Genomic DNA, 27,472 nt, shown 5'->3' with positions numbered 1-27,472 from the left:
TTCATATTGCCTCTCTGCATTCTTTCTACCAAAATAAACCACTTCACACTTCTGTGCATTAAATTTCACATGCTACATGTCCATCCATTCCACCAATCTGTCTATGTCCTTTTGATCAAGTCAATTACTGCAGAGATTGTCGAATTACCTATGAACAAATCACACATGGGCAGGTGCCAGTACTTGTGCTTTGGAGAAACAAAAATCTTCTCTTGTGCTGCAAAGATGTAATCTTCTTTCTGGCATTCAACTCTATGAATGTCTTGTGTAGGTTTCGATCGGCATACTTTTGCGAAATGTTCCATTTTTCTGCAGGCGTTACACTTCTTTCGTCTCACAGGACAAGTTTTGTAGTGAGGATATGCACAACTACAATGATTGCATGTTCAAACATGAGGTGATTGCAATCTCTGTCTTGCAGTTCTTTGACGTGCCTCAGACCTTTCTCTGGGTTTCCTCTGTGCCCTTGTGTTTGGTGTGTTTCTCTGGTTAAACCTTCCTCTTGTGGTATTCACATATTCTGTCAACGATCCTGACCTGACCTCAGGGGATTCTTGCCTTACGTTATTTGCCTCTTTCCCTTCTAGACTTCAGTTTGTCTTTCACTGGCTTCCAGCATTCTTCCAATATCGAGTAACCTTTGCAAATTTAATGATTTACCCTCTCTAAAAGCTTGCCTTCTTGGAGCCCCTTTTTTTTTCTTCAAATGGCTAGTGTGTTCAGATTTGCATCCCTTTTAATAATTAATTTATGGCTGCATCACATTTGTTTTCCTTATTTCTATTACCAGCAAAACAGTTTTTTTTTTCTGTTCCGGCCCAGGTTTTCTCTCTGGTCCATTCCACATTTTCTCTTGACTTTTTTTTTGTCTGTGTTTGCTTTCTTAACCTGGGAAATTTCTATGCCTCCTGTTTTCTTTTTTTTTCTTTCTTTTCTCCTTGTTGCCAGAAATTGTAGTGCGGTGCTGTGTTCTTAAGTCTTCTTTAAATGCCAACCGCAGGCTTTATATTCTGAGTCAACACAAACACCATTTATTGCCTTACGTATCCAGATTGCATGATTTCAGGTACAGGTCTTTTCCTTGCTGGTGTGTATGCTCTCTATAAAGCTCTCAAAATGGTGGTTCCTCCTTATAGATGCCTGATGATGTCATCAGTTGCATCAGTGGCCTAATCTCATAAAGTTACGGTTTCTTACAGGTGAAGTAACCACTGCACTACATTATACTAATCACTTTCCTCTAACTGTTCCATCTGAGAGGAAACCATTGCACTTGGTTTCTCCATGTCTGGAACTTTCTCAGGCTGCCTGGTGCTGTTTTCATAAATCCCTGTACCCTGTTAGCCATTCAGTGTGAATTTAGCAGCAGAGCAAGATTAAGAAATTTTGGGACCATGTGGACCAAGAACATTCAGGGTCCTTCTGCACACCCACTCAACTCCACCCCCGACTCAACCTCAACACCTGATCCATTAAAAACTCCCTTTTAAATCTACAGTGTTCATTTCAGAGCTTTGCTCTGATCCCTCAGCTGCAAAGGGATTTGAAACTCGGATTCTTCGAAATACCCTGCAATATTCCTTCTGTTCACTGGTTAGACCTCAGCTGGAGTATTATGCCCAATTCTGGACACCACGGCCGGAATTTTATGCCCCCCCCCCCCCCCCCGCAAAAAGCGGGCTGCTGGCAGGGAGGGGGGTGTGTAAAATTGAGTGGGAGGTGGGGGGGTGGGGGGGTGCCATTCCCAAACCCCTCCCGCCCTGCTGCAATTTTATGCAGGGCAGCAGCAGTGAGAAATGGCCTGCACACCCCATGCCAATCAATGCCCTCAAGCGATCAATTAACTGCCACTTAAGGGCTTCCTCCCACGACTGCGGGTATTTTACCCTTGGCGAGCAGATGGCAAAGACCCTAAGAACACCACCAGGTAAAACCTGGCGGCCTTCTTGCAGGTTGGGGTGACCCCTCCTGATTGGGCACCCTGTGCCCCACGGAGGGCTGCCCCGAAGCCCCAAACCCACCATCGCGCAACGCTACCCCTCCTCCAAACTGGACCCCTTGCCTCACTGGGGCCCGGCAGATTGTCCCTGACAAGGCCCCAAAAAACCTATCTGAGTTCCAGAGCCATCCTTCACCTTGCTTGCGATGGTTAGGTGTAGACCTAGCAGTAGCCACCGCTCCCGGTGGCGCTGCTCTGACTAACAGCTGCTGACCCACTGATTGGCCGGCAGCTCCATTAGGCAGGACTACTTGCCTCAAGGAGGCAAGGTCCCGCCCAAGACCAATTAAGGGCCTGGGGAGCGAACAATCCCCGCGAGGCTCCCCAGGTCCTTAATTGGTCTTGGGCAGGACCTCCACCTCCTTTTCAGCCAGTGGGTGGGGCCTCCCACCCAACCTTAAATTCCGGCCCACATTTTAGGAAGGATTTCAAAGCTGTGCAGAGGGTGTAGAGGAGATTTACTAGAAGTATACCAGAGATAAGCGACTTCAGTTATGTTGAGAGATTACTGTGATTGTTCTCCTTAGACTGGAGAAGATATGGGGGAGATTTAATAGAGCTGTTCGAAATTATGAAGGGTTTTGATAGTGAATAGGGAGAAACTGTTTCCACTGGCAAAAGGGTTAATAACCAGAGTACCACAGAGATTTAGCACAATAAGCATAAACACCAAGAGGCAGATGAGGAGAAATTGTTTTATGCAGCGAGTTGTTATGATCTGGAATGCATTGACTGAAAGAGCAGTGCAGGCAGATTCAATAATAACTTTAAAAAGTGAATTGAATAAAACTTGAAGGGAAAAAATTTACAGAGCTATGGAGAAAGTGCAGGGGAGTGGGACTAACTGGATTGCTCTACCAAAGAGCTGGCACAGGCATGATGGGCCAAATGTTCTCCTTCTGTGCTGTATCATTCTGACATTTTATGAATATGTTAATATATCCAATGAAACATTAAACATCTGAACAATTATGTCTGAACAGTCAGATGAATTGAAAAACAGATGTATTAAAATCATTTCTCATGGAACTATCTGACAGCTCTAACACTAGCATTTCCAGATTTCAGGATGCAACCTGCATTAATTATTCATTTTGCCATATGATTTGTAGATAATTGTACACAAGGAGTTTTCTGTCTGGAAATAAAAAAACAGTCTAGAAATTCTGCCACACAGCGTCCATTATTTAGGCATAAAGCAGTCTACTAAGCCCCCAATACATAGAAACATAGAAAATAGGAGCAAGAGTAAGCCATTCGGCCCTTCGAGCCTGCTCCGCCATTCATTATGATCATGGCTGATCATCCAACTCAGTAACCTGTTCCCGCTTTCGCCCCATACCCTTTGATCCCTTTTGCCCCAAGAGCTATATCTAACTCCTTCTTGAAAACATACAATGTTTTGGCCTCAACTGCTTTCTGTGGTAGTGAATTCCACAGGCTCACTACTCTCTGGGTGAAGAAATTTCTCCTCATCTCAGTCCTGAAAGGTTTACCCCGTATCCTTAGACTATGACCCCTGGTTCTGGACTCCCCCACCATCGGGAACATCCTTCCTGCATCGACCCTGTCAAGTCCTGTTAGAATTTTATAGGTTTCTATGAGATCCCCCCTCACTCTTCTGAACTCCAGCGAATATAATCCTAACCGACTCAATCTCTCCTCATACGTCAGTCCGACCAACCCAGGAATCAGTCTGGTAAACCTTCACTGTACTCCCTCTATAGCAAGAACATCCTTCCTCAGATAAGGAGACCAAAGCGGCACACGATATTCCAGGTGTGACCTCACCAAGGCCCTGTATAATTGCAGCAAGACATCCCTGCTCCTGTACTCAAATTCTCTCACTATGAAGGCCAACATACCACTCGCCTTTTTTACTGCCTGTTGGAACTGCATGCGACTGGTGTACGAGAACACCCAGGTCTCGCTACATATTCCCCTCTCTCAGTTTATAGCCATTCAGATAATAATCTGCCTTCCTGTTTTTGCTACCAAAGTGGATAACCTCACATTTATCCACATTATACTGCATCTGCCATGCATTTGCCCACTCACTCAACTTGTCCAAATCACCCTGAAGCCTCTCTGCATCCTCTTCACAACTCACCCTCCCACCCAGTTTTGTGTCATCTGCAAATTTGGAGATGTTGCATTTAGTTCCCTCATCTAAATTATTAATATATATTGTGAATTGCTGGGGTCCTAGCACCTAGGGGCTAGGTCACCTGCCGCAGCCACAACTCCAGCCTCAAACAAGGGCATGGACAGCATTGCCTGTGATTGTCAAAGTCACTGTTACCCTTAATTTTTATGCCACTTGCTCCTTTCAGGCTTCAACAGGTGACATCAGCAACCCCTCAATGTATCAGGGAGATCAATGAGGTTTTCCACACTAGGAGATACACCTACATCTTCTTTTGTATTAACAGAGCAAAGCAGAACAAGAAAGTACTAGGTTTCACATGTATGGCAGGCTTCCTCATGGTGGAGGGTGCCAATTGACTGCATCCACTTTGCCATGTGTGCTTCCCATCAGCAGCCAGGCACCTCTAACAATCAAAAGGGATTTCGCTCACTCACCATACAGCTGGTTTGCAACCACAAGCAGCACCTCATGAATGTCTCTGCCCACTATTGTGGGAGCAGTTATGCCTCTTTCAAGCAGCACCAGTTCCCTATCCACCTTTATTCCAAACAGGCCTTCAATTTACAGAAGCAAAATACTGCGGATGCTGGAAATCTGAAATAAAAACAGAAAATGCTGGAAATACTCAGCAGGTCAGGCAGCATATGTGAAGAGAGAAACTGAGTTAACGCTTCAGGTTAAGCTTTCATCAGTGCCTCAGCACTCACGGCTCTGTGTGAGAACAGAGTGCGGTAGTGATGTGACTCCCTGGAAACCCCTTTCAACAGTGGCCCACAAAGCAAAGATGGCAACTGTCTTGAGATTGCATGACATCTTCAGGAATACTGTGCTCATCTTGCTACATGGGATGAAGTATGTTGACATTTTCAGCAGCTGAACTGAAAGAAAGGAACAAGGATTAGCTTGTGGTGTGAGGCAGAGCAGTGAGAAAGAAATCAGTTTTGAAAGCATCTGCAGCTTGTCGTACAGAGTGTGTGGAGTGAGGGAGAAGTCAGAGTATGATTAGAACAAGTCAGTATCATTTTACTAAAGGGAGATCCTGTTTGACAAATTTATTAGAGTTTTTGAGGATGTACCTAGTTGGGTAGATAAAGGGGAACTGGTAGATGTAGTATACCTGGATTTTTAAAAGGCATTCAATAAGGTGCCACATAAAAGATTAACAGGCAAGATAAGGACTCGTTGTTGGGAATAATATATTAGCGTGGATAGAGGATTGGTTAATAGACAGGAAGCAGAGAGTGAGCATAAATGGGGCATTATCAAGTTGGCAGGCAGTGAATAGTGAGGCACCGCAAGGATCAGTGCTGGGGCCTCGGCTATTTAGACTCTATATGAAGAGACAGAGAGTAATGTATTTACGTTTGCTGACGATACAAAGCTCGGTGGAAAGGTAAGCTATGGGGAGGATGTAGAGATGCTGCAAAGAGATATAGACAGGTTAAGTGAGTGGGCAACAAGATGGCAAATGGAGTATAATGTAAGGAAGTGTGAAGTTTTTCACTTTGATCGTAAAAATAGATAAGCAGAATATTTTTTAAAAGGTGTGAAACTGGTAAGTGTTGATGTTCAGAGAGATTTGGGGAATACTTGTACAAGGAACACACACAAAGTTAACATGCAGGTGCAGCAGGCAATTAGGGAGGCAAATAGCATGTTGGCCTTTATTGCAAGGGGATTAGAGTACAGGAATTAAGAAGTCTTACTAAAATTGTACAGGGCTTTGGTGAGACTGCACCTGGAATACTGTGTGCAGTTTTGGTCTCCACATTTAAGAAAGGATATACTCGCATTGGAGGCAGTGCAGTGAAGATTTACTAAATTGGTCCCTGGGATGAGGGGGTTGTCCAATGATGAGAGGCTGAGTAAATTGGGCCTATATTCTCTGGAGTTCAGAAGAATGAGAGGCGATCTAATAGAGACATACAAGATGCTGAAACAACTTGATAGGGTAGAAGCCGAGAGATTGTTCCCACTGGTCAGGGAATCTAGAACACAGGCACACAGTCTCAGAATAAGGGGTCAATCATTCAGGACTGAGATGAGGAGAAGTTACTTCACTCAAAGGGTTGTGAATCTTTGGAATTCTCTACCCAAGAGGGTTGTGGATGCTCTATCACAGAATACATTTAAGGCTAGGATAGATAGATTTTTGGTCTTGCAGGGAATCAAGGGATATGGGGAGCGGGCAGGAAAGTGGAATTGAAGCCCAAGATCAACCATGATCATATTGAATGGCGGAGCCATTGGGCCATATGGTCTACTTCTGCTCCTGCTTCCTGCGTTCTTCAGATGGTGGGGGTGAGCTGTCTTCTTGAACCACATCAGTCCATGTGGTGTAGCTACACTCACAGTGTTGTTAGGGAGGGAGTTCCAGTATTTTAACCCAGCAACTGTGAAGGAATGGTGGTATAGTTCTAAGTCAGGATGGTTTGTGACTTGAAAGGAAACTTGCAGGTGTGGTGTTCCCGTGCATTTGCTGCCCTTGTCCTTCTAGGTCGCAGGTTTAGGAAGTGCTGTCTAAGGAGGTTTGGTGAGTTGCTACAGTGCATCTTGTAGATGGTACACACTGCTAATACTGTGCCCCAGTGGTGAAGAGAGTGAATGTTGAAGGTGGTGGAAGGGATGCCCATCAAGAGAGCTGCTTTGTCCTGAATGGTGTCAAACATCTTGAGTGTTGTTGGAGCTACGCCCATCCAGGCAAGTGGAGAGTATTCCATCAGACTCCTGACTTGAGCCTTGTAGATGGTGGACAGGCTTTAGGAAATCAGGAGGTGAGTTCCTCACCACAGAAATCCCAGCCTCTGATCTGTTCTTGTAGCCACAATATTTATATGGCTGTTCCAGTTAAGTTTCGGGTCAATAGTAACCCCCAGGATGTTGATGCTGGGGGATTCTGCAATGGTAATGCCATTGAATGTCAAGGGGAAATGGCTAGATTCTTTTGTTGGAGATAGTCATTAAATGGCACCTGTGTGGCATGAATGTTACTTGCCACTTATCAGCCCAAATCTGTCCAGGTCTTGCTGCATGCAGGCATGGACTGCTTCAGTATCTGAGGATTTGCAAATTCAACTGCCACAGGCCCAGTCTGGCAGATATGTCCTTCAAGGCTTAGCCAGCTCAGTCAGTAGTGGTACTACCAAGCCACTCTTGGTGATGGACATTGAAGTTCCACTCAGATTACTGTCTGTACTCTTTCTACATTCATGTCTTCTTCCAAATAGTGTTCAACATGGCAGAGTGCTGATGCATCAGTTGAAGGAGGGCAGTAGGTGTTAATCAGCAAGAGATTTCCTTGTCCATGTTTGATCTGATGCCATGGGACTTCATTTGGTCCAGATCCAATGTTGAGGACTTCCAGGGCCTCTCCCATCCGACTGTAAACCACTGTCCTGCCAGTGGGACAGGACTCACCCAGGGATTGTGATGGAGCATTCTGCGACATTGGCTGTAAGGTATGATTCAATCAGTCTGCCTATATCAGGATGTGGCTCAACTAGTCTGTGGGACAGCTCTCTCAATTTCAAATCCCCAGATGTTACTGAAGAGGACTTTGCAGGGTCGACTGGGCAGAATGCACCTTTGTCATTTCTGGTGCTTAGGTGGATGCTGGGTGGTCCATCCAGTTTTATTCTTGTTTGACTTTTCTGTAGAGGCTTGATACAATTGAGTGACTTGCTAGGCCATTTCTGAGGGAAGTTTAGAGTCAACACATTGCTGTGGGTCTGGAGTCACATGCAGGCCAGACTAGATAAGGATGGCGGATTTCGTCCCCTGAAGGGCATAAGTAAACCAATAGGTTTTTACAACAATCCAAGTTTCATAATCATCATTACTGAGTCTAGCTTTTTATCCTAGATTTATTAATTCATTGAATTTATATTCCACCAGCTGCCATGGTGAGATTTGAATTAATGTCTCCAGAGCATTAATCTGGGCCTCTGGATAACTAATCCAATAGCATTACCACCATGCTACCGCCCCCACAAACACGTACTCAGCAATCTCTTGCCCCTGCTTCCTAAGTAAATGCCTGGAGGGCTTCCTGCCTCCTTAGTAGAAAACATTGTTCCTCTTCCTCTCCACTGCCTGCACCAAAGCCTCCATTGTATCATCAGAGAGACTTGGTGGCTGCTTACTCCGTCCTTCAGCCATTTCTTAATCAAGTTGCTACCTAGACTTTGCAGACAGAATGTACATCCCCTTTAAGAGTTCTCAGCTGCCTTGAGGAGGTGCTGCATCCATTGATAGTAACTGACATGGATAGTTTGTACCCCACATCCCTGTTTTTGGGCGCAATCTGATATCCAGGGCTATAATTTTCTCGTAATATATTGTTCATGAGCTGTGTGGCTGCACCACATCTGGTAGTTTATTTTTGGTAAACCATCAGTCACTGACCTCTAACCTCTGTGCATCTCCAATTTTTTTTAGATCTGCATTTGCAAAGCAAAATTCTGTGGCATCTTGCTTGAGCATGGCATTCAAGCACAACCCATGGGAACACAGATAAATTGTCCTTGCTGCTTCACAAGTGAGTCATGCACTCAACAATTCCTTTTTTACCATTTTGTTTGTGGAGACAGCATGGCTTAAATGACAGCTACATCGCCAGAGAGAGAGAGATTCTGCCAGTAAATGCATTGATTTGTGGGACTTGATACAGGATTTGTGGAGAATTAAAAATAAAACAGAAGCAGCTAAAAGCTGAATGTATTTTTAGCACACAGAGAAACCTCTTTGCAGGCTTGAATGAATGAAAAGATTGGCTAGCTTTACAGACTATTCACTGTCAGTCGAAAAATGAATGCATTTTGTAACTGAACTAAAAATCATTAAGGAGAGATACAATACAGTTCTTTGGAGAGTTAAACAGAAGTATTTTCTTACATTAATCCTTACCTTGCTCTGGTGATGACATTAAATGCAAATGACTAGCAAGTGAATGAGGAGCTGCCATTGATAAAAGCTTGAAAGCTAAAAATCCATATTTGCAAACAGCGGCCTTTTTTGTTGGCAGATTATAACGAAATCTGGGATTTTTTTTGTTTAATGATTGAAGTTTTATAGTAATTTCAAAAGTATCACTTGACCCTTATTTACAAAGTGACCTTTTAAGAGCAACAAAATAATAAAGAAGCATTTTGGGATTCTAAACAAGTTTTTCTTTCTGCATGAGAATATGGAAGGATGGCAGTATAAATAATTATGCCATGGGAGACAACCATGGAGAATATTTGTAGTTGTGAGGTATTTTATTAAAGCCTGTTCATGCCATCAACAGTCATTACAGTGAGCCTTGCTGGGTCTTCCCTCTAGGAACAATTATTCACTTGATGATTAGGAAAATAATTAAAGGGGCATTGTCTTTATGAAATAATGCTTATATTACCTTTTTGTTTTAATTTGAAAAGGTGGTGTAGTAGACAAAATGGTGCATAGCTCACATTGCTGTGGCTTCACTTATAAAATAGGTGAAAAGCGAGACTCTCAAGGGGTAAAGGTAGTACAGAAAAGAGCCACGGGGTGACTCCTAGTGTTAGAGATCTGAGTTATGAGGGGTGGGTGGAGCAGAACATACTGAGGGATGACGGAGAAGTCCAGGACGTTGGCTGAAAGCTACAGTCTGTGAGTATGACTATGGCAGGCTTTTGCTTGACTGCTCTGTGAAATACCTCCCCCAATTTTGGCACCAGTCTAAAGGTATTAGTGAACAGGACTTTGTAGCGTCGCCTGCGCTGGGCGTACCTTTGTCATGTCCTCATTTGACATTAATAGAGTAATAAGGATCGGAGACAAAATTAGAGTGTTTATGAAGCCAAACCTACAACTCTGATCCTGATTGTACAGTCTCTCAGCAGCATTAGTGAATATAGATACCTCCATGAGACTGCGAGGAAACAGGGTATAACTTTCAATTCATAATCAGGAAATAGGCGCAGCAACTCACTCTTCTTTTTTTTTATTCGTCATGGATGTGGGCATCACAGGCTAGGCCAGCATTTATTGCCCATCTCTAATTGGCCTTGAGAAGGTAGTGGTGAGCTGCCTTCTTGAACCGCTACAGTTCATCTGGTGTAGGTACATCCACAGTGCTGTTAGGAATGGAGTTCCAGGATTTTGACCCATTGACAGTGAATGAACGATGATATAGTTCCAAGTCAGGATGGTGTGTGACTTGGAGGGGAAATTGCAGGTGGAGTTTTCTCATGCATCTGCTACCCTTGTCCTTCTAGGTGGTCGAGGTCTTGAGTTTGGAAGGTGCTGTCTAAGGAGCCTTGGCGCATTCCTGCAGTGCATCTTGTAGATAGTACGCACTGCTGCCACTGTGCATCAGTGGTGGAGGGAGTGAATGTTTGTGAATGGGGTGGCAATCAAGTGGGCTGCTTTGTCCTGGATGGTGTCAAGCTTCTTGAGTGTTGTTGGAACTGCAACCATCCAGGCAAGTGGAGAGTATTCCATCACACTCCTGACTTGTGCCTTGTAGATAGTGGACGGGCTTTGGGAAGTCAGGAGGTGAGTTACTCACCACAGGATTCCTAGCCTCTGACCTGCTCTTGTGGCTAGGGTATTTATATAGCTACTCCAGTTCAGTTTCTGGTCAATGGTAGCTCCTAGGATGTTGATAGTGGGGGATTCAGCAATCTAATGCCATTGAATGTCAAGGGAGATGGTTAGATTCTCTCGGTGGAGATGGTCATTGCCTGGCACTTGTGTGGCACGAATACTACTTGCCACTTATCAGCCCAAGCCTGGATATTGTCCAAATCTTGCTGCATTTCTACACGGACTGCTTCAGTATCTGAGGAGTCGTGAATGGTGCTGAACATTGTGCAATCATCAGCGAACATCCCCTCTTCTGACCCTACGATTGAAGGAAGGTCATAGATGAATCAGCTGAAGATGGTTGGGCCTCGGACACTACCCTGAGGAACTCCTACAGTGATGTCCTACCTCCCTCCCCAACGCATGAGATCAGATTACAGCTGGTACAAAAAGTAAAGGACCTACACTGTTTCACCAGGAAAGCTGGCATATAATAAACTCACCACCAGCTCACCACCACCTTCTCAAGGGCAATTAGGAATGGGCAATAAATGCTGGCCTGGCCAGTGACGCCCACATCCCATGGATGAATTTAAAAAAACAAGAAAATGGATGCGCTCACCGCCATACAAACGTCAGGAAAAGATCATCTTGCCCATAAAGTCATGATGCCTACAGCATGGTGATTAGACATTCCCTACCCACTCTCTGCCCAGAGAAGCAAAAAACAGGTAAAAGTCCATACCCAATGAGTAGGAAAATATATGGAAAATTCCTTTTCAACTGGCATAGCCAATCAAAACTAGTCCGGGAAACCACATTGAACATCCGTATATTATCTGGCATTTCACCAACCTTTAATAAGATGTTATTTCCACCCCAGCAGCAACTAGAGCAGCTCTCTTTTGATGGTATGCAGAGAGCCAGGACACATTGCACAGCTGGTAACTTGTTCCTTAGGTCTACCATCCTCTGGGAATAGAAAAATTGGTTAAATTCTAACCTAGCCCTATCCTTGTGTAGTTTAGGTGCATGATCCCTGGTTTTCCTAAACTATCAAATTGAAATAATCTATCAATAGGAACACAGTTCTGATGAAAGGTCATTTTTGAAGCGTTAACTCTGTCTTTTTTCCTTGCAGGTATTGCCTGATCTGCTGAGTGCTTCCAGCAGTTCTGTTTTTATTTCAAATTTCCAGCACCCACAGTATTTTGCTTTAACCTTATTACAACAGTTACCTTTTTAAACTGGCAAAATGTTATTGGTCATATGAGCTAGATCTTTTGTAAATTATTGAAGGAAATTTTTAATTTTAAACTCAATTAAATGTTTTTAATTTCTACAGAAGTATTTAGATGAGCACTTGAAACACCTTAGCATAAAAGGCTACGGGCCAAGTGCTGGAAAATGGAATTAGAATGGTTAGGTGCTTGATGGCCAGCACAGACACAATGGGCCAAAGGGCCTGTTTCTGTGCTGTATAACTCTATGACTCTAGGAGTTATTTTTCAGAATGAGTCACAGTATCTATCTTAGTCATAAAGCACTCAGGGAGAAATTGGATAAAACCCGACAACGGGCATGAAGATCACGGTGTGTGATTAGCCTGTGTCCATTCCTTCCAGTGCAGACAGCTTGCAAACTTCATGCTGCCTGCTAACTTAAATGATACTAGTGTGCAGTCCAGTACTAAATGTGCTGCTGAGTGGTTGCTCACCTAATCAGAGGGCCCAGGTTCGTGCCAACCTAGCAAAACTTAAAGCTAACCAGCACTACTTAAAACCCGCTTTTAAAAGAGGGTGCAAGCTGGCTGTAGCGGGTACTGGAAGAGGCTGGGGAAGAGTGTCTGACCCACAAGAAATTAAAAATGACAAAACAGCATAGAAAGCCTCCTCAAAGTTTCTCAGATGTAGCACTGGAGGCCTTGGTGCAGGCGGTGAGAGGAGGAGAGATGTCCTCTGACCACAGGGGACCTGGGGGCCCTCCAGACAGACAGTGAGAAGACAGTGGGAGCAGATAGCTGTAGCTGTCGGTGCCAGCAGTGTTGCCTGAGGACCTAGGTGCAGTGCCAAAAGAAGTTTAATGATCTCATACGAGTGGCCAAGGGTCACTGGATGTATCTTCAAATGCCATATCCTTACAAATGAACCACTAGCCTCACATACTGCTCCATTAATCAACCACCTCCCACCCCCCCCCCCACTTCACTCGCCTACCAATTGTCTCAATCAAGCGCAGCTCATGCGTAACATTCATAGATTCACCTCACCTTCGCACGTTTACCAATGCTGCAGGCCTCACACCCTCGATTCTCAGCTTTCACATACTGCCAGCTTCCAACTATGACAGGCACATCATTCAACCACATTGCAACATGCTCACTGACACACTTCCCTCTCTCTAGCAGGGCAAAATATCACATCACGACAGACAGCACTACCGAACCAATGAGGGACAGGCATGACTGCATGCCCTCACCTCCATTAAGGAGAAAATGCTGGCAATCACTGGAGCCGCCACAACTGAGGCAGTGGCCAATGGCAGAACTGAGACCATAAAAGATGGTGGTATGTTCCTACTTAATCCATCTTCTCACATCCCAAACTTAATTCTCATCTCACTACCTCTTCTGGCTTTCCCTGCTTCCCTAATCATAACCTTGCCCTTGCGTCTTGCTCCTTTCCAAAGCAAGAACTGCCACTTGGTCAAGCATTGGTGCCAGAAAATCAAGCGGAAGAGGAGCAAGCCACTGATGATGAAGAAATCCCCCCACTTGATCTGACACCAGCAGCCGCCAGCTCAGGCACTGGTACTGCATGAACTTTAGAGGATAGCATAAGGGCGGGATCTTCATATGGTGGGTCATCATACATATGTGTCCTGCAGCCAGGGAGGGGGAAAAGATAGCGCGGGTGCCAGTTTCCTGGAGGGCGACGACACACACAAGTTCTGCTGCAAGGAACTCAGATGATGACTTTGATGAAAGGATATACAGCAAAATGCATATTGGGTATGCCACTAAGCCTATTGTCACTGCCAAGGAGCATGAAGGTGCCCAACTTCAATTTAGCACAGGGCTTTGCCCTTTCTTCCTAGCGTGGAATTAGTGACCAACACCATGTGGACACAACTATGATGTAATGTCTGATGGCCGATGTCTCAGCTTTCATTGCAACATAAGCAGAAGCCACCCAACATTTAAGTGCTGCAGTGGAAGCTCAGACTGAAGTCATGAAATCTCAGCTTGTTGGCAAGCAAGCTCAGACTGCTGCCATCATGGCTATGGATACCAATGTTCAAAGGGACTTGCGAGGTGTCACAGCTTTTCAGCAATCTGTTCTCCAGCAGATTACTAGGATTGCTGAGGTGGAGTAGCAGTGATTCCGTGGAGCACAAACCTGCTGTCCTCTCTCAGGATGACAGCAATTGTCTTCCCATCATCGACATTCCGCCTGTACCCTTGCTGCTGCCTATCAGCCAGCCAGCCCAGACTACTGCAGCTCATGCTGAGATGGTGCAGTCCAAATCCAGTTCTCCTAAGGCCAGAACTGCTCAAGATTGTCCTGCAAGGCCATTTGTAGTCTTCCACATTGAAAGTCAACAACCTTCCACCAGTCAAGCTGCAGCCACTTGGATAGCAGTGCGTAGGAGTATAACGATAGACAAAGGCACAAGGTTAGGTTGGAGAAGCTAGGTTTGTTGACCTTAGAACAAGAGAAATTGAGGGGAGATTTAATAGAAGTGTACAAGATTATGACAGGCTTAGATAAGTTAGACAAGGAAAAATTATTCCCATTAACTAATAGTACAAGGACTAGGGGACACAGATTGAAGGTTTTGGGCAAAAGATGCAGGGGGAATGTGAGGAAGTACTTGTTTACGCAGCGGGTGGTAATGACCTGGAACTCGCTGCCCACAAGGGTGGTGGAAGTGGAGATGATCAATGACTTCATGAGGAAGCAGGACGGCCACCTGAAAGAAATAGACTTACAGGACTATGGGGATTAAACTGGGGAGTGGGACTGACTGCTTAGCTCTGTGGAGATCCAGCATTCACTTGATAAGCTGAATGGCCTTCTGCTGTGCTGTAAATGAATCTATGACTCTATGGGCTGGATTTTACCTGCACCCCCCCCCGCCCCCGACATCAGGAGTCATGGACCGGAAGGCCTGGGGATTACCTCCGGGCCTTGATGCTGGGAAGGCCCCTCCCCATTTTACCTGTGGCGGCGAGGCCTCGTGGCGGCCCCGCCCCCCGTTGCTCAGCAACGAGAGCCTCATTAAAATATTTTAATTTATGTAAGTAGATGAATTAATACTTACCTCATCGCGACGGCTGTCCCGCTGCAATATTCCAGCCAGTTGCTAGAACTCCTACGCCTTTGGATCTCAGTTTGGAGATCCGAGGCACAACACTGGCTGGGAAGGGGGGAGCAGGGAAGTTTTCAGGGCCGGGGGGGGAGGTGCGGCAGAGGGAAAAAACGTACCCAATTAGTCGAGGGGCTGATGGGAAGGGGTAAAGGTAAAAGGTTCTGAACTTTGTGGGGCGGGGGATGCGGGGAAGGTCATATACTCAAGAGACATACTTTGGGGGGGAGAGGGCAGGAATGACATCTAATGCTATTGGGGGGTGTGATGGGAGAGAGGCTGGGAATATTTCTGCAATTATTTTTAATAAATTCACATGCTCTGTCACTTTAATAATTGAAACTGTCAGTTAGGACTCTAAGCCCTTTGAGTATCGCAGCAGCTCCGCGGCGCACATCTCGCACGTGCACCGCACCATTTTTGAAGCTCGCCACTGATCTCGTCGGCCAGCTAGAAAAATTCATGTTTTCCTTTGAAAAGATGATCGTGTTGGGCCTTCTTATTTCATAGTGGTTTTTGAACCACTGAGTAGCTTGCTAGGCTTCTTCAGAGGGAATTAAGATCCAATGATATGGCTGGGGCTGGAGTCACAGGTGAGTCATGCCAGATAAAACTGGTAAGTGTCTTTCCTGAAGGATACTAATGTAATAAACCAGTTGGGTTTTGATAACAATCCTGCAGAGTTATGTGGTTATTCTTTCCCAGGTGGCAGTCCACAAATTGCCAGATTTATTGAATTCAGTTGCAAAACTTGCCACGGTCAAGAGTTGAGCAAATGTTAGGGGGGGGGAAGGGGAGGGGTGGTCGCTTATTACTGCCCAATGCCGACATGGAAAGCCATTTTCTGTTTGGCTGTCATTTGACTGCTGCTGTGAGTCAGGGGCACCAAATGACTGTCTTACTATAGCTCGTGGGTTCTGGGAGAGTGGGAAATCGGCCAATTTCTACACTGATCCAGCCAGCGAGTAGTGCTTGGGTGGGAGGTGGGTTAAGGTGGAGGCAATGCAAGCAGAGGTTTTGAATGGGCTGTCAGTGAACCAAAGCTTTTTTGTAGGCTCTGGAGGAGCAGGACTGCCATTTTTAGGACATTTTCTGAGCGGCTTCTTGTAATCCATTTAAACACCATTGATTAGGCTGCTTCAACACCTAGTACAAATGGGCACTGTGTGGGCAGCACTCATCCCATCCATTTGTACCTGAAAATTTCAGTCGGCGTCTAAGGTGTAATCAGGAGTTCTTCACTTTGTGCACAGTTTCCCAAATTGCACCAGGCTTCGTGCATCAATGGGATTGCCTTGGTCCCCCACCTGATTTCCAGCTGCTAGCCGCCTGTTTTTCAGTTGAGAAATGGGTGGCCAGCAGTTGGAAATTGCCCCCAAGGTCTTTAGTTTACTAGTTCACTACTGTAACTACAACTCTCTTGCATATTGTCCCATTAATGATGAACCTTTTCACATTATCTGGCCAATCTGACATGAGTTCATTGAGCAATGCAGTCTAATTTTGTGGAAGAGATGTTCAATTTTTCAGGATGCACAAGTATTGGTTGTGACGGAATTACTTCTGAATTTAGCTTTTGTCTATTGACTCCTGATTTTTGTTTTAATTACTGTAACTCGGAAATTGACTAACATTGAGTTTATTCACAAACATTCTGTGAAACATTAGCCTCTATATAAAAAATGATCATAGAAAGATGGAGCAATGCCATACTGAGGAAGTTTCATTACAATAAAGGTTTGTGTCAGTATTAGGATTGAGGCATTGATTCAAGATTTGAACTTTGTAACACTGGGTTTTAATGAAAGGTCTGGTCTGAATTTTAAAAATGATGATGTTTAGTCAGAGATTTATTTAAATCTACAAACCCTTGCATTTAATCCCATGACTCTATGCATAATTGCATTTCAGCTGTGTTTCCATGATCACATCTGTGGATTAAAACTATTTGCAACATGATCATTCTCCTCTAATGAACCATGAATTTTAGTTTCCTTTTACACCCACCATCATCTAAATATTTTTCAGAATGGCAGACGTGCATCAATTGCCTTCTGTTGATTATTGGCAGCAAGTTTGTCAAAAGCTATTTCAACAGCTAAACACATGAAACTCCTTTTTGACATATTATGGACATATGGATGAACTTTTAAGGATACAGTACAAAAGCAATAACATTAATTAATTGTCACACACACAAGAAGTGCAACAATAGAAAAATTATGGACAAAGTCTGAAAAACTGACTTTGTCATTTAAAAAATTGACCGTTCTTTTAAAAAGTGAACAATGCTCCAAAGTGGCCACCCTGGGTAAAGGGCTTAGACTTTGTATATTCCAACTGTCTGACAGGGATAAAGGAAAATCTTCAAAGTTAAGAGGTGTCAATTGCACCATCCTACACTCATCCGCAAATATTCCAAAATTGAATGGTTTCTTCTGAAACAAAGAAGATATGAAGTAGCCACGTCCTGGGCCATTGTGCGATCGCCATGGGGGAGAGACTAAAGCGTCCCCTATCAGGAGGCAAGATGTAATACAGCTTTACCTTAAAAAGCAGCCTAGAGAGAGAGGGAGAGAGAATGAGACACCCAGAAAGTAGCATCCAAGAAGCTGGTTTCCAGCAAACCAAAAGGGACGCACCCTGCTATAGAATTCTACATCTGTGTCTGTGCCAGTTCTTTGAAAGAGCTGTCCAATTAGTCCCACACCTCTGCTCTTTCCCCATAGCCCTGCAAATGTGTCCTTTTTAGGTATTTACCCACTTCCTTTTTGTAAGTTACTATTGAATCTGCTTCTACCACCCTTTTAGGCAGTGCATTCCTGATGGTAACAACTTGCTGAGTAAAAACATTTCTCCTACCTCCTCCTTTGACATTTTTTTTTTTGCCAATATCTTCCATCTCAATTTCTTCAGTGCCATAAAGCTACAAACCACTTCCATTAACAAGTGCCCAATTTGACATTGGCCTAAATATAGGTTAGAAAGCCATGCATGTCGTGCAGCATCAACACAAAATACCTAGCCATCCAATAGCCCCTGCAAAAATTTACTAGCTTAGTGAATGGGTCAAAATATGAGCAGCAACTTATTTAGAACTGTGTGAGGCTCAGCTAAAAGCTGGCTGGCCACTTGGTGTCACCTGGTGTCATGGATCTTTGCCTGGTATTCAAATCCCTAGGGTGAGGCACCTGCCAAAGCACAGCTTTAGCTCTTCAGTGGAGATGAGGTTTTTGCCTCATAAGAAGCATCAAAAAGGGTTTTGTTATCTTAACTCCAAAAGCTGACAAGAGCCGAGTAAATCGGTTTATTTTACTGTCTTGCTCATAAGACTTTAATATGAGTAAATGTATGCAATGTAGATGCATGCTTTCGTACAAATGCTGCAGGCACACTATGCAAGAGGGCACAATTTATCAGCCAGAGGTGGTTTTCCTGTTTTTGACCCAGAAAGTATCTGATTATATTCAACCAGCAATGAATATTCACATTTTTGTAAACTGCAAACTGATTTAGAGCCCCACCCTCAATTTTGAATTTTGAAGTTCCAAATCCAAGTAGCAGAGAGGTACAAAAATTATTTCTGTGTCGCATTGTTGAAAAATTCACCAAATGTCGCTAGTCTGGCAAGACCACAGCGCCTACATTACAGTTCACTGTGGTCTTAGCCTTGGTGCTTTCTGACTACTCTTTCCAAGCACAAGGAACCCCCTTGTTATGAACTGAAGCATGACCTTGTGAGCAAATTAATCTGGGAAGCAGCATGCCCCAGATGAAAAATAAACCCATTTGACATCACTGCCTACACCAGTAATAGTAATCCCTTCAACTGAGGGACAAATAGCATTCTGACAGGCTGCATATCTCGGCCTACAAACTATGAATCAGGTGCCTCAAAAAGTAAAATTAAACAAAAACAAGAGGAAACACAGAAGATTTCACAGATTACAGTAAAGGAGTACTTCATTTCTTGCCAGTATTTCAAAACCTAAAATAACAGACTTCTTGAAATATTAATAATTCTCTTCATTCAGAATATGACTGTGAGGAAACTTGGATATTCACTTAGTTTTTCTAATAGTCTGAACTCGTACAACAGCTGGAAAAGCATGATTCACTCCAGAGCCATGTTATAGGGCAGCAATTGTATCCACTATTATTTTTTATTCTTCATGGGATGTGGGCATCACTGGCAAGGCCAGCATTTATTGCTTAGACCTAATTTCCCTTGAGAAAGTGGTGGAGAACTGTCTTCTTGAGCTGCTGCAGTCCATGTGGTGTACGTACACCCAAAGTACAGTTTAGGGAGAGAGTTTCAGGATTTTGATCCAGCAATAATGAAAGAACGCCGATATATTTCCAAGAGAGGATGCTGTGTGACTTAGAGGGGAACTTAGAGGTAGTAGTGTTCCCATGCGCCAGTTGCCCTTGTCCTTCTAGGTGGTCGAGGTCGCACATTTGGAAGGTACTGTTGAAGAAGCCTTGGCGAGTTGTTGCAGTGCATTGTGTAGATGGTACACACTGCAGCCACGGTGCGCCGGTGGTAGAGGAAGTGAACATTTAAGGTGGTGGCTGGCGTGCCAATCAAGTGGGCCGCTTTGTCAGGGATGGTGTCGAGCTTCTTGAGTGTTGTTGGAGCTGCACCCATCCAGGCAAATGGAGCGTATTCCATCACACTCCTGACTTGTGTCTTGTAGATGGTGGACAGGCTTTGGGGAGTCAGGAAGTGAGTCACGCACCACTGAATTCTTAGCCTTTGACCTGCTTTTGTAGCCACAGTAATTATGTGGCTGGTCCGGTTCCGTTTCTGGTCAATGGTAGCCCCCCCATTCTTCCCCCCCTCCCCCCACCAGATGTTGATGATGGGGGATACAGCAATAGTAATGCCATTGAATGTCAAAGGAAGAAAAATAATTCGGGACACAATTAATAGTCACATGGACAAATGCGAATTAATTAAGGAAAGCCAGCATGGATTTCTTAAGGGAAAATCATGTTTAACTAACTTACAGGAGTTTTTTGAGGAGGTAACAGAGAGGATTGATGAGGGCAATGCTGTTGATGTGGTGGACATGGACTTTCAAAAGGCGTTTGATACAGTGGCACACAACAGACTTGCGAGGAAACTTGTAGCTCATGGAATAAAAGGGACAGTAGCAACATGGACACAAAATTGGCAGAGTGACAGGAAACAAAGAGTAGTGGTTAATGGATGTTTTTCGGGCTGGAGGAAAGTTTGTGGTGGAGTTCCCCAGGGATCAGTGGTGGGACTCTTGCTTTTCCTGATATATATTAATGACCTAGACCTTGGTGTACAGGGCACAATTTCAAAGTTTGCAGATGATACACAACTTGGAAGCATTGTGAACTGTGAGGAGGATAGTGTAGAACTTCAAAAGGGCATAGAAAAGTTGGTGGAATGGGCAGACAGTTGGCAGATGAAGTTCAATGCAGAGAAATGCAAAGTGATTCATTTTGGTAGGAAGAACATGGAGAAACAATATAAAATAAAGGGTACGATTCTAAATGGGGTGCAGGAGCCGAGAGACCTAGGTGTATATGTGCATAAGTCATTGAAGGTGCCAGGACGGTTTGAGAGAGGTTTATAAAGCATACTATATCCTGGGCTTTATTAATAGGCACAAAGAGTACAAGAGCAAAGCAGAATTCTTGTACTTGTATAAGACACGAGTTCAGCTTCAGCTGGAATATTGCGTCCAGTTCTGGGTGCCGCACTTTAGGAAAAACGTGAGGGCATTGGAGAGAGTACAGAAAAGATTCACGAGAATGGTTCCAAGGATGAGGAACTTCAGTTATGAAGATAGATTGGAGAAGTTAGGACTGTTTTCCTTGGAGACGAGAAGGCTGAGAGGTGATTTGATAGAGGTATTCAAAATCATAATGGGTCTGGACAGAGTAGATATACAGAAACTGTTCCCACTCATGAAAGGATCAAGAATGAGAGGGCACAGATTTAAAGTATTTGGTAAGAGAAGCAAAAGTGACATGAGGAAAAATGTGTTCACTCAGCGAATGGTTAAGGTCTGGAATGTACTGCCTGAGAACATGGTGGAGGCAGGTTCAATCGAAGCATTCAAAAGGGAATTAGACAGTTATATAAAAAGGAAGAATGTGCAGGGTTACGGGGAGAAGGCAGGGGAATGGAACTGAGAGAATTGCTCTTTCAGAGAGCCAGTGTGGACATGATGGGCCAAATGGTCTCCTTCTACACTTTAATGATTCTGTGTAGGTGGTTAGATTCTCTCTTGTTGGGGATGGGCATTGCCTAGCATTTGTGTGGTGCGAATCTTACTTGCCACTTACCAGCCCAAGCCTGAAAGTTGCCCAGGTCTTGCTGTAGGAGGGCACAGACTGCTTCATTATCTGAGGTACTGAACATTGTGCAATCAACAGTGAACATCCCCACTCTGACCTTATTTTGGAGGGTACGTCATTGATGAAGCGGCTGAAGATGCTTCAACCTTGGACACTGCCCTGAGGAATTCCTGCAGTGATATCCTGGGGCTGAGATGATTGACCTCCAACACAAAAACCATCTTCCTTTGCGCTCTGTATGACTCCAACCAGTGGAGAATTCTCCCCCAATTCCCATTGATATCAATTTTGCTAGGGATCCCTGATGCAACACTCGGTCAAATACTGTCTTGCTGTCAAGGGTGGTCACTCTCACCTCACCTCTGGAATTTAGCTGCTTTGGCCATATTTGGACCAAGGCTGTAATGAGATCTGGAACCAAGTGGTCTGAGTGGAAGCCAAACTGAGCAGGTTATTGCTGAGTAAGTGCAGCTTGATAGCACTGTCAATGACACCTTCCATCACTTTGCTGATGATCGAGAGTAGACTGATGGGATGATAATTGGCTGGGTTGGGTTTTTTCTGATTTTTGTGGACAGGACATACCTGCGAAATTTTCTATATTGTCAGGTGGGTCATAGTGCTGTAGCTGTACTGGAGCAGCATGGCTCGTGGTGTGGCTAGTTCTGGAGCACAAATCTTCAGCACTACATTCAAGATGTTGTCAAGGCCCATAGCCTTTGCAGTATCCAGTGCACTCAACTGTTTCTTGATGGCATTTGGAGTGAATCAAATGAGTTTTTTATTCGTTTGTGGGATGTGGGCGTCGCTGGCTAAGCCAGCATTTATTGCCCATCCCTAGCAAAAGACTGACATCTGTGAAGCTGGGGACCTCAGGAGTAGGCTGAGATTGATCATCCAGACGACACTTCTGGCTGAAGATACTTGCAAACCATTCTTCAGCCTTGTCTTTTGCACTGATGTACTGGGCTCCCTCAATATTGATGATGGGGATGTTTGTGGTGCCTCCTCCACCACCATCCATGACTCTATGTGGCAGGACTGCAGAGCTTGGATCTGATCCGTTGGTTGTGGGATCGCTTAGCCCCATCTATCGCATGCTGCTTCTGCTGTTTGGCATGCAAGTAGTCCTGTGTTGTAGCTTCACCAGGTTGACACCTCATTTTTAGGTATGCCTGGTGCTGGTCCTGGCATGCTGTCCTGCTCTCCTCATTGAATCAGGGATTGATCCTCTGTCTTAATGGTAATGGTAGAATGCGGGATTATGCCGGGCCATGAGGTTACAGATTGTGGCTGAATACAATCCTGCTGCTGCTGATCGCCCACAGTGCCTCATGAATGACCAGTTTTGAGCTTCTGGATCTGTTCTGAATCTATTCCATTTAGCACGGTGGTCACACAACAATGGAGGGTATCCTCAGTTTGAAGAATGAACTTCATCTCCACAAAGGCATTGCAGTGGTCACTCCTACCAATGTGGTCCTGGACAGATGCTTCTGTGACAGGTAGATTGGTGACGACATGGTCAAGTAGGTTTTTCCCTTGTGTTAGTTCTCTCACCACCTGCTGCTGGCCCAGTCTGGCAGATATGTCCGCAGGACATGGCCAGCTTGATCAGTAGTGGTGCTACCAAGCCACTCTTGGTGATGGGCATTGAAGTCCCCCACCCAGAGTATATTCTGTGCTCTTGCTACCCTCAGTGCTTCTTCCAAGTGGTGTTCAATATGGAGGAGTACTGCTACATCAGTCAAGGGAGGTGAGAGGTTTCCTTGCCCACATTTAACCTGATGCCAGGAGACTTCATGGGGTCTGGAGGCAGTGTTGAGAACTCCCAGGGCCATTCTCTCCTGAATGTATACCACTGTGCCGCCACCTCTGATCAGTCTGTCCTGCTGGTGGAACAGGAAATTAAGAAAAGACTTGCATTTATCTAACGCTTTTCATGACAACCAGGTATTTCCAAGCACTTTACAGCCAATGAAGTACTTTTGAAGTGTTATCACTGTTGTAATGTCGGAAATGCAGCAGCCAATTTACACACAGCAAACTCCCAAAAACTGCAATGTGATAATGACCAGATAATCTGTTTTTGTGATCTTAGTTTGTTCAATTTGCTTACCCATTGTTTTTTTTCATGTTTGCACTTGCTGCTGTTCAATATTCAGTCCATTAACACCTATTCTGTACTAATGCTTTGTCTTTCAACACACCATTAACATATTGTTTGCCTTTGCTCCATGACTTTTTGGTCAGCTATGTGGTCTTGTCCAATCTACATCTTCTCCTTTGTTATCTCTTGCCCCACCCCCACCTCACTTGCTTATAACCTGTGACATTTTAAATATTTGTCAGTTCCGAAGAAGGGTCACTGACCCGAAACGTTAACTCTGCTTCTCTTTCCACAGATGCTGCCAGACCTGCTGAGTGGTTCCAGCATTTCTTGTTTTTATTTCAGATTTCCAGCATCCACAGTATTTTGCTTTTATTTTAGTGTTTAATTCACTGCCACTTCTCTTCCAGGAATGCTTACCTTGAAGAAGTTCTGCTCTTCTCTCCGACAGGATTTTCGTTTGTCTCTTTTACCTTGTTCACCTTCATTGCTTTCTATTTCCCTCCTGGTGTTTGATAAAGTTTCTACCAAAACTCGTTTTCACAGCCACATCTCCTTCCTCAGTGACTGTCTCCGGCTCCGACTTATTCCACGTGGATTCCAACTGCAGTTTCACCCATCATGCTTTGAATCCACCCAGGACTACAGGTATCTCCGAGAAATACAACGTTCCTCGGACTGCTACTCTCGCCGCATCCTGAGATCCACACTCAGTGCTATGCGCCGTCACATGTACACACTGGACCTCTCTCTCCAGCAGCACCGCCTCACCTTATCTCAAAGCTGTTCTACTCCGCAGTTTCATTTCATGTTTCGTCTCATCCGACGCATTAACAAAAAACTTTTTTTTTTCCTTTCAGGTGTCAAGGAACGCAAGCTCCAGCAGCTGATGGGGACGAATGCTCCTCCAGTTCCTCCTTCCGCTTCACTTCCCTCTGACCCTACCCCTTCTGATCTGACCCCTTGCCGTGTATTCACTATACCCTCTGACCTCCCCCTCTCTGATGCTGAACGTTCTGTACTCAGCAAAGGTCTCAGTGTTATCCCCTTACGCCCTCACCTCAATGAATTTCGCGCTCGGCATGACGTTGAGCTCTTCTTCTGTCGCCTCCGCCTCCGGGCTCACTTCTTTGACCAGGAGTCCTCCTCCCGACCAGCAGACCCATTCTCCCGCCTCCAGCATTCTCCCTCTACCTGGACCCCTCCCCTTGGCCACTTACCCGCTCTTGATCTCTTCATTGAAAACTGTCGGCGAGATATTGGTCATCTCAATTTCTCTGCCCCCTCACTCACTCTAACCTGTCCCCCTCTGAACTTGAGGCACTCCGTTCTCTCACCCCGACATGGTCATCAAACCTACAGACAAGGGTGGTGCTGTTGTTGTATGGCATACCGACCTCTACCTTGCAGAAGCTCAACGCGAACTCACAGATACTTCTTCCTACCTCCCTCTGGACCATGACTCCACCACCGATCATCAAGCCACTGTCCAAAGGACTGTCACTGACCTCATCTCCTCTGGAGATCTTCCCCCTACAGCTTCCAACCTCATAGTCCCACAAACCCGGACAGCCTGCTTCTACCTCCTTCCCAAAATCCACAAACGGGACTGTCCCGGCAGACCCATTGTGTCAGCCTGCTCCTGCCCCACTGAACTTATTTCTTCCTATCTTGATTCTATCTTTTCTCCGCTGGTCCAGTCTCTTCCCACCTACATCCGTGACACTTCTGACGCCCTACGTCATTTTGACAATTTCCAGTTTCCTGGTCCCAACCGCCTCCTCTTCACTATGGACGTCCAATCGCTCTACACCTCCATCCCCCACCAGGATGGTTTGAGGGCTCTCCGCTTCTTCCTGGAACAGAGGCCCAACCAGTCCCCATCCACCACCACCCTCCTCCGCCTGGCTGAACTTGTTCTCACATTGAACAACTTCTCCTTCAACTCCACGCACTTCCTTCAAGTAAAAGGTGTCGCTATGGGTACCCACATGGGTCCTAGTTATGCCTGTTTTTTTGTGGGATATGTCGAGCATTCTTTGTTCCAGTCTTACTCAGGCCATCCTCCCCCAACTCTTTTTCCGGTACATTGATGACTGTATCGGTGCCGTTTCCTGCTTCCGCCCCGAACTGGAAAACTTTATCAACTTTGCTTCCAATTTCCACCCTTCTCTCACCTTTACATGGTCCATCTCTGACATTTCCCTTCCCTTCCTCGACTTCTCTGTCTCCATCTGTGGGGATAGGTTGTCTACTAATATCCATTATAAGCCCACCGACTCCCACAGCTACCTCGACTACACTTCTTCACACCCTACCTCCTGTAAGGACTCCATTCCATTCTCCCAGTTTCTCCGTCTTCGACGCATCTGCTCTGATGATGCTACCTTCCATGACGGTGCTTCTGATATGACCTCCTTTTTCCTCAACCGAGGATTCCCCCCCACTGTTGTTGACAGGGCCCTCAACCGTGTCTGGCCCATTTCCCGTACCTCTGCCCTCAACCCTTCCCCTCCCTCCCAGAACCGTGACAGGGTTCCCCTTGTCCTCACTTTCCACCCCATCAGCCTCCATATCCAAAGGATCATCCTCCGCCATTTCTGCCACCTCCAGCGTGATGCCACGACCAACGCATCTTCCCCTCCCTTCCCCTGTCAGCATTCTGAAGGGATCGTTCCCTCCGCGACACCCTGGTCCACTCCTCCATTACCCCCACCACCTCGTCCCCGTCCCATGGCACCTTCCCCTGCAATCGCAGGAGGTGTAATACCTGCCCATTTACCTCCTCTCTCCTCACTATCCCAGGTCCCAAACACTCCTTTCAGGTGAAGCAGCGATTTACTTGTACTTCTTTCAATGTAGTATACTGTATTCGCTGCTCACAATGTGGTCTCCTCTACATTGGGGAGACCAAGCGCAGACTGGGTGACCGTGTTGCGGAACACCTCCGCTCAGTCCGCAAGCAGGTCCCTGAGCTTCCGGTTGCTTGCCATTTCAACACTCCCCCCTGCTCTCACGCTCACATCTCTGTCCTGGGATTGCTGCAGTGTTCCAGTGAACATCAATGCAAGCTCGAGGAACAGCATCTCATCTACCGATTAGGCACACTACAGCCTGCCGGACTGAACATTGAGTTCAATAATTTCAGAGCATGACAGCCCCCCATTTTACTTTCATTTTCCGTTGTTTTTTCTTTTTTACATTTTTTACAACCTTTTTTTGCATTTATTTCATTTCATCTTAGTTTGTTCAGTTTGCTTACCCACTGTTTTTTTCAGGTTTGCACTTGCTGCTGTTCAATATTCAGTCCGTTAACACCTATTCTGTACTAATGCTTTGTCTTTCAACACACCATTAACATATTGTTTGCCTTTGCTCCATGACCTTTTGGTCAGCTATGTGGCCTTGTCCAATCTACATCTTCTGCTTTGTTATCTCTTGCCCCACCCCACCTCACTTGCTTATAACCTGTGACATTTTTAATATTTGTCAGTTCCGAAGAAGGGTGACTGACCCGAAACGTTAACTCTGCTTCTCTTTCCACAGATGCTGCCAGACCTGCTGAGTGGTTCCAGCATTTCTTGTTTTTATCTCTGGGGATAACTCCCCTGCTCTTCTTCAAAATAGTGCCAATGGATCTTTTACATCCACTCGAGCAGGCAGATGGGGCCTCAGTTTAACATCTCTTCTGAAAGATGACACCTCCGACAGTGCAGCGCTGGAGTTTCAGTGTAGATTTTTGTGCTCAAACTCTGGACTGGGACTTGGAACCTTGTAACTCAGAGGCAAGAGTGCTACCAACTGCACTGCAGCTGATACATACTCAGGGGTAATGATGGAGGAGTCTGGGATGTTGGCTGAGAGGTATGATTCTTTAAGCATGACTAGGTTAGGCTGTTGCTTGACCAGGCCAGAACCAGAATGTAGAATTTTACATTAAGTTTGAAAGTGATGTAGTTCA

Source organism: Heterodontus francisci, chromosome 3 (genome assembly GCF_036365525.1).
Source record: "Heterodontus francisci isolate sHetFra1 chromosome 3, sHetFra1.hap1, whole genome shotgun sequence".
Lineage (NCBI taxonomy): Eukaryota > Metazoa > Chordata > Chondrichthyes > Heterodontiformes > Heterodontidae > Heterodontus > Heterodontus francisci.
Note: the sequence above shows the minus strand (reverse complement) of the source record.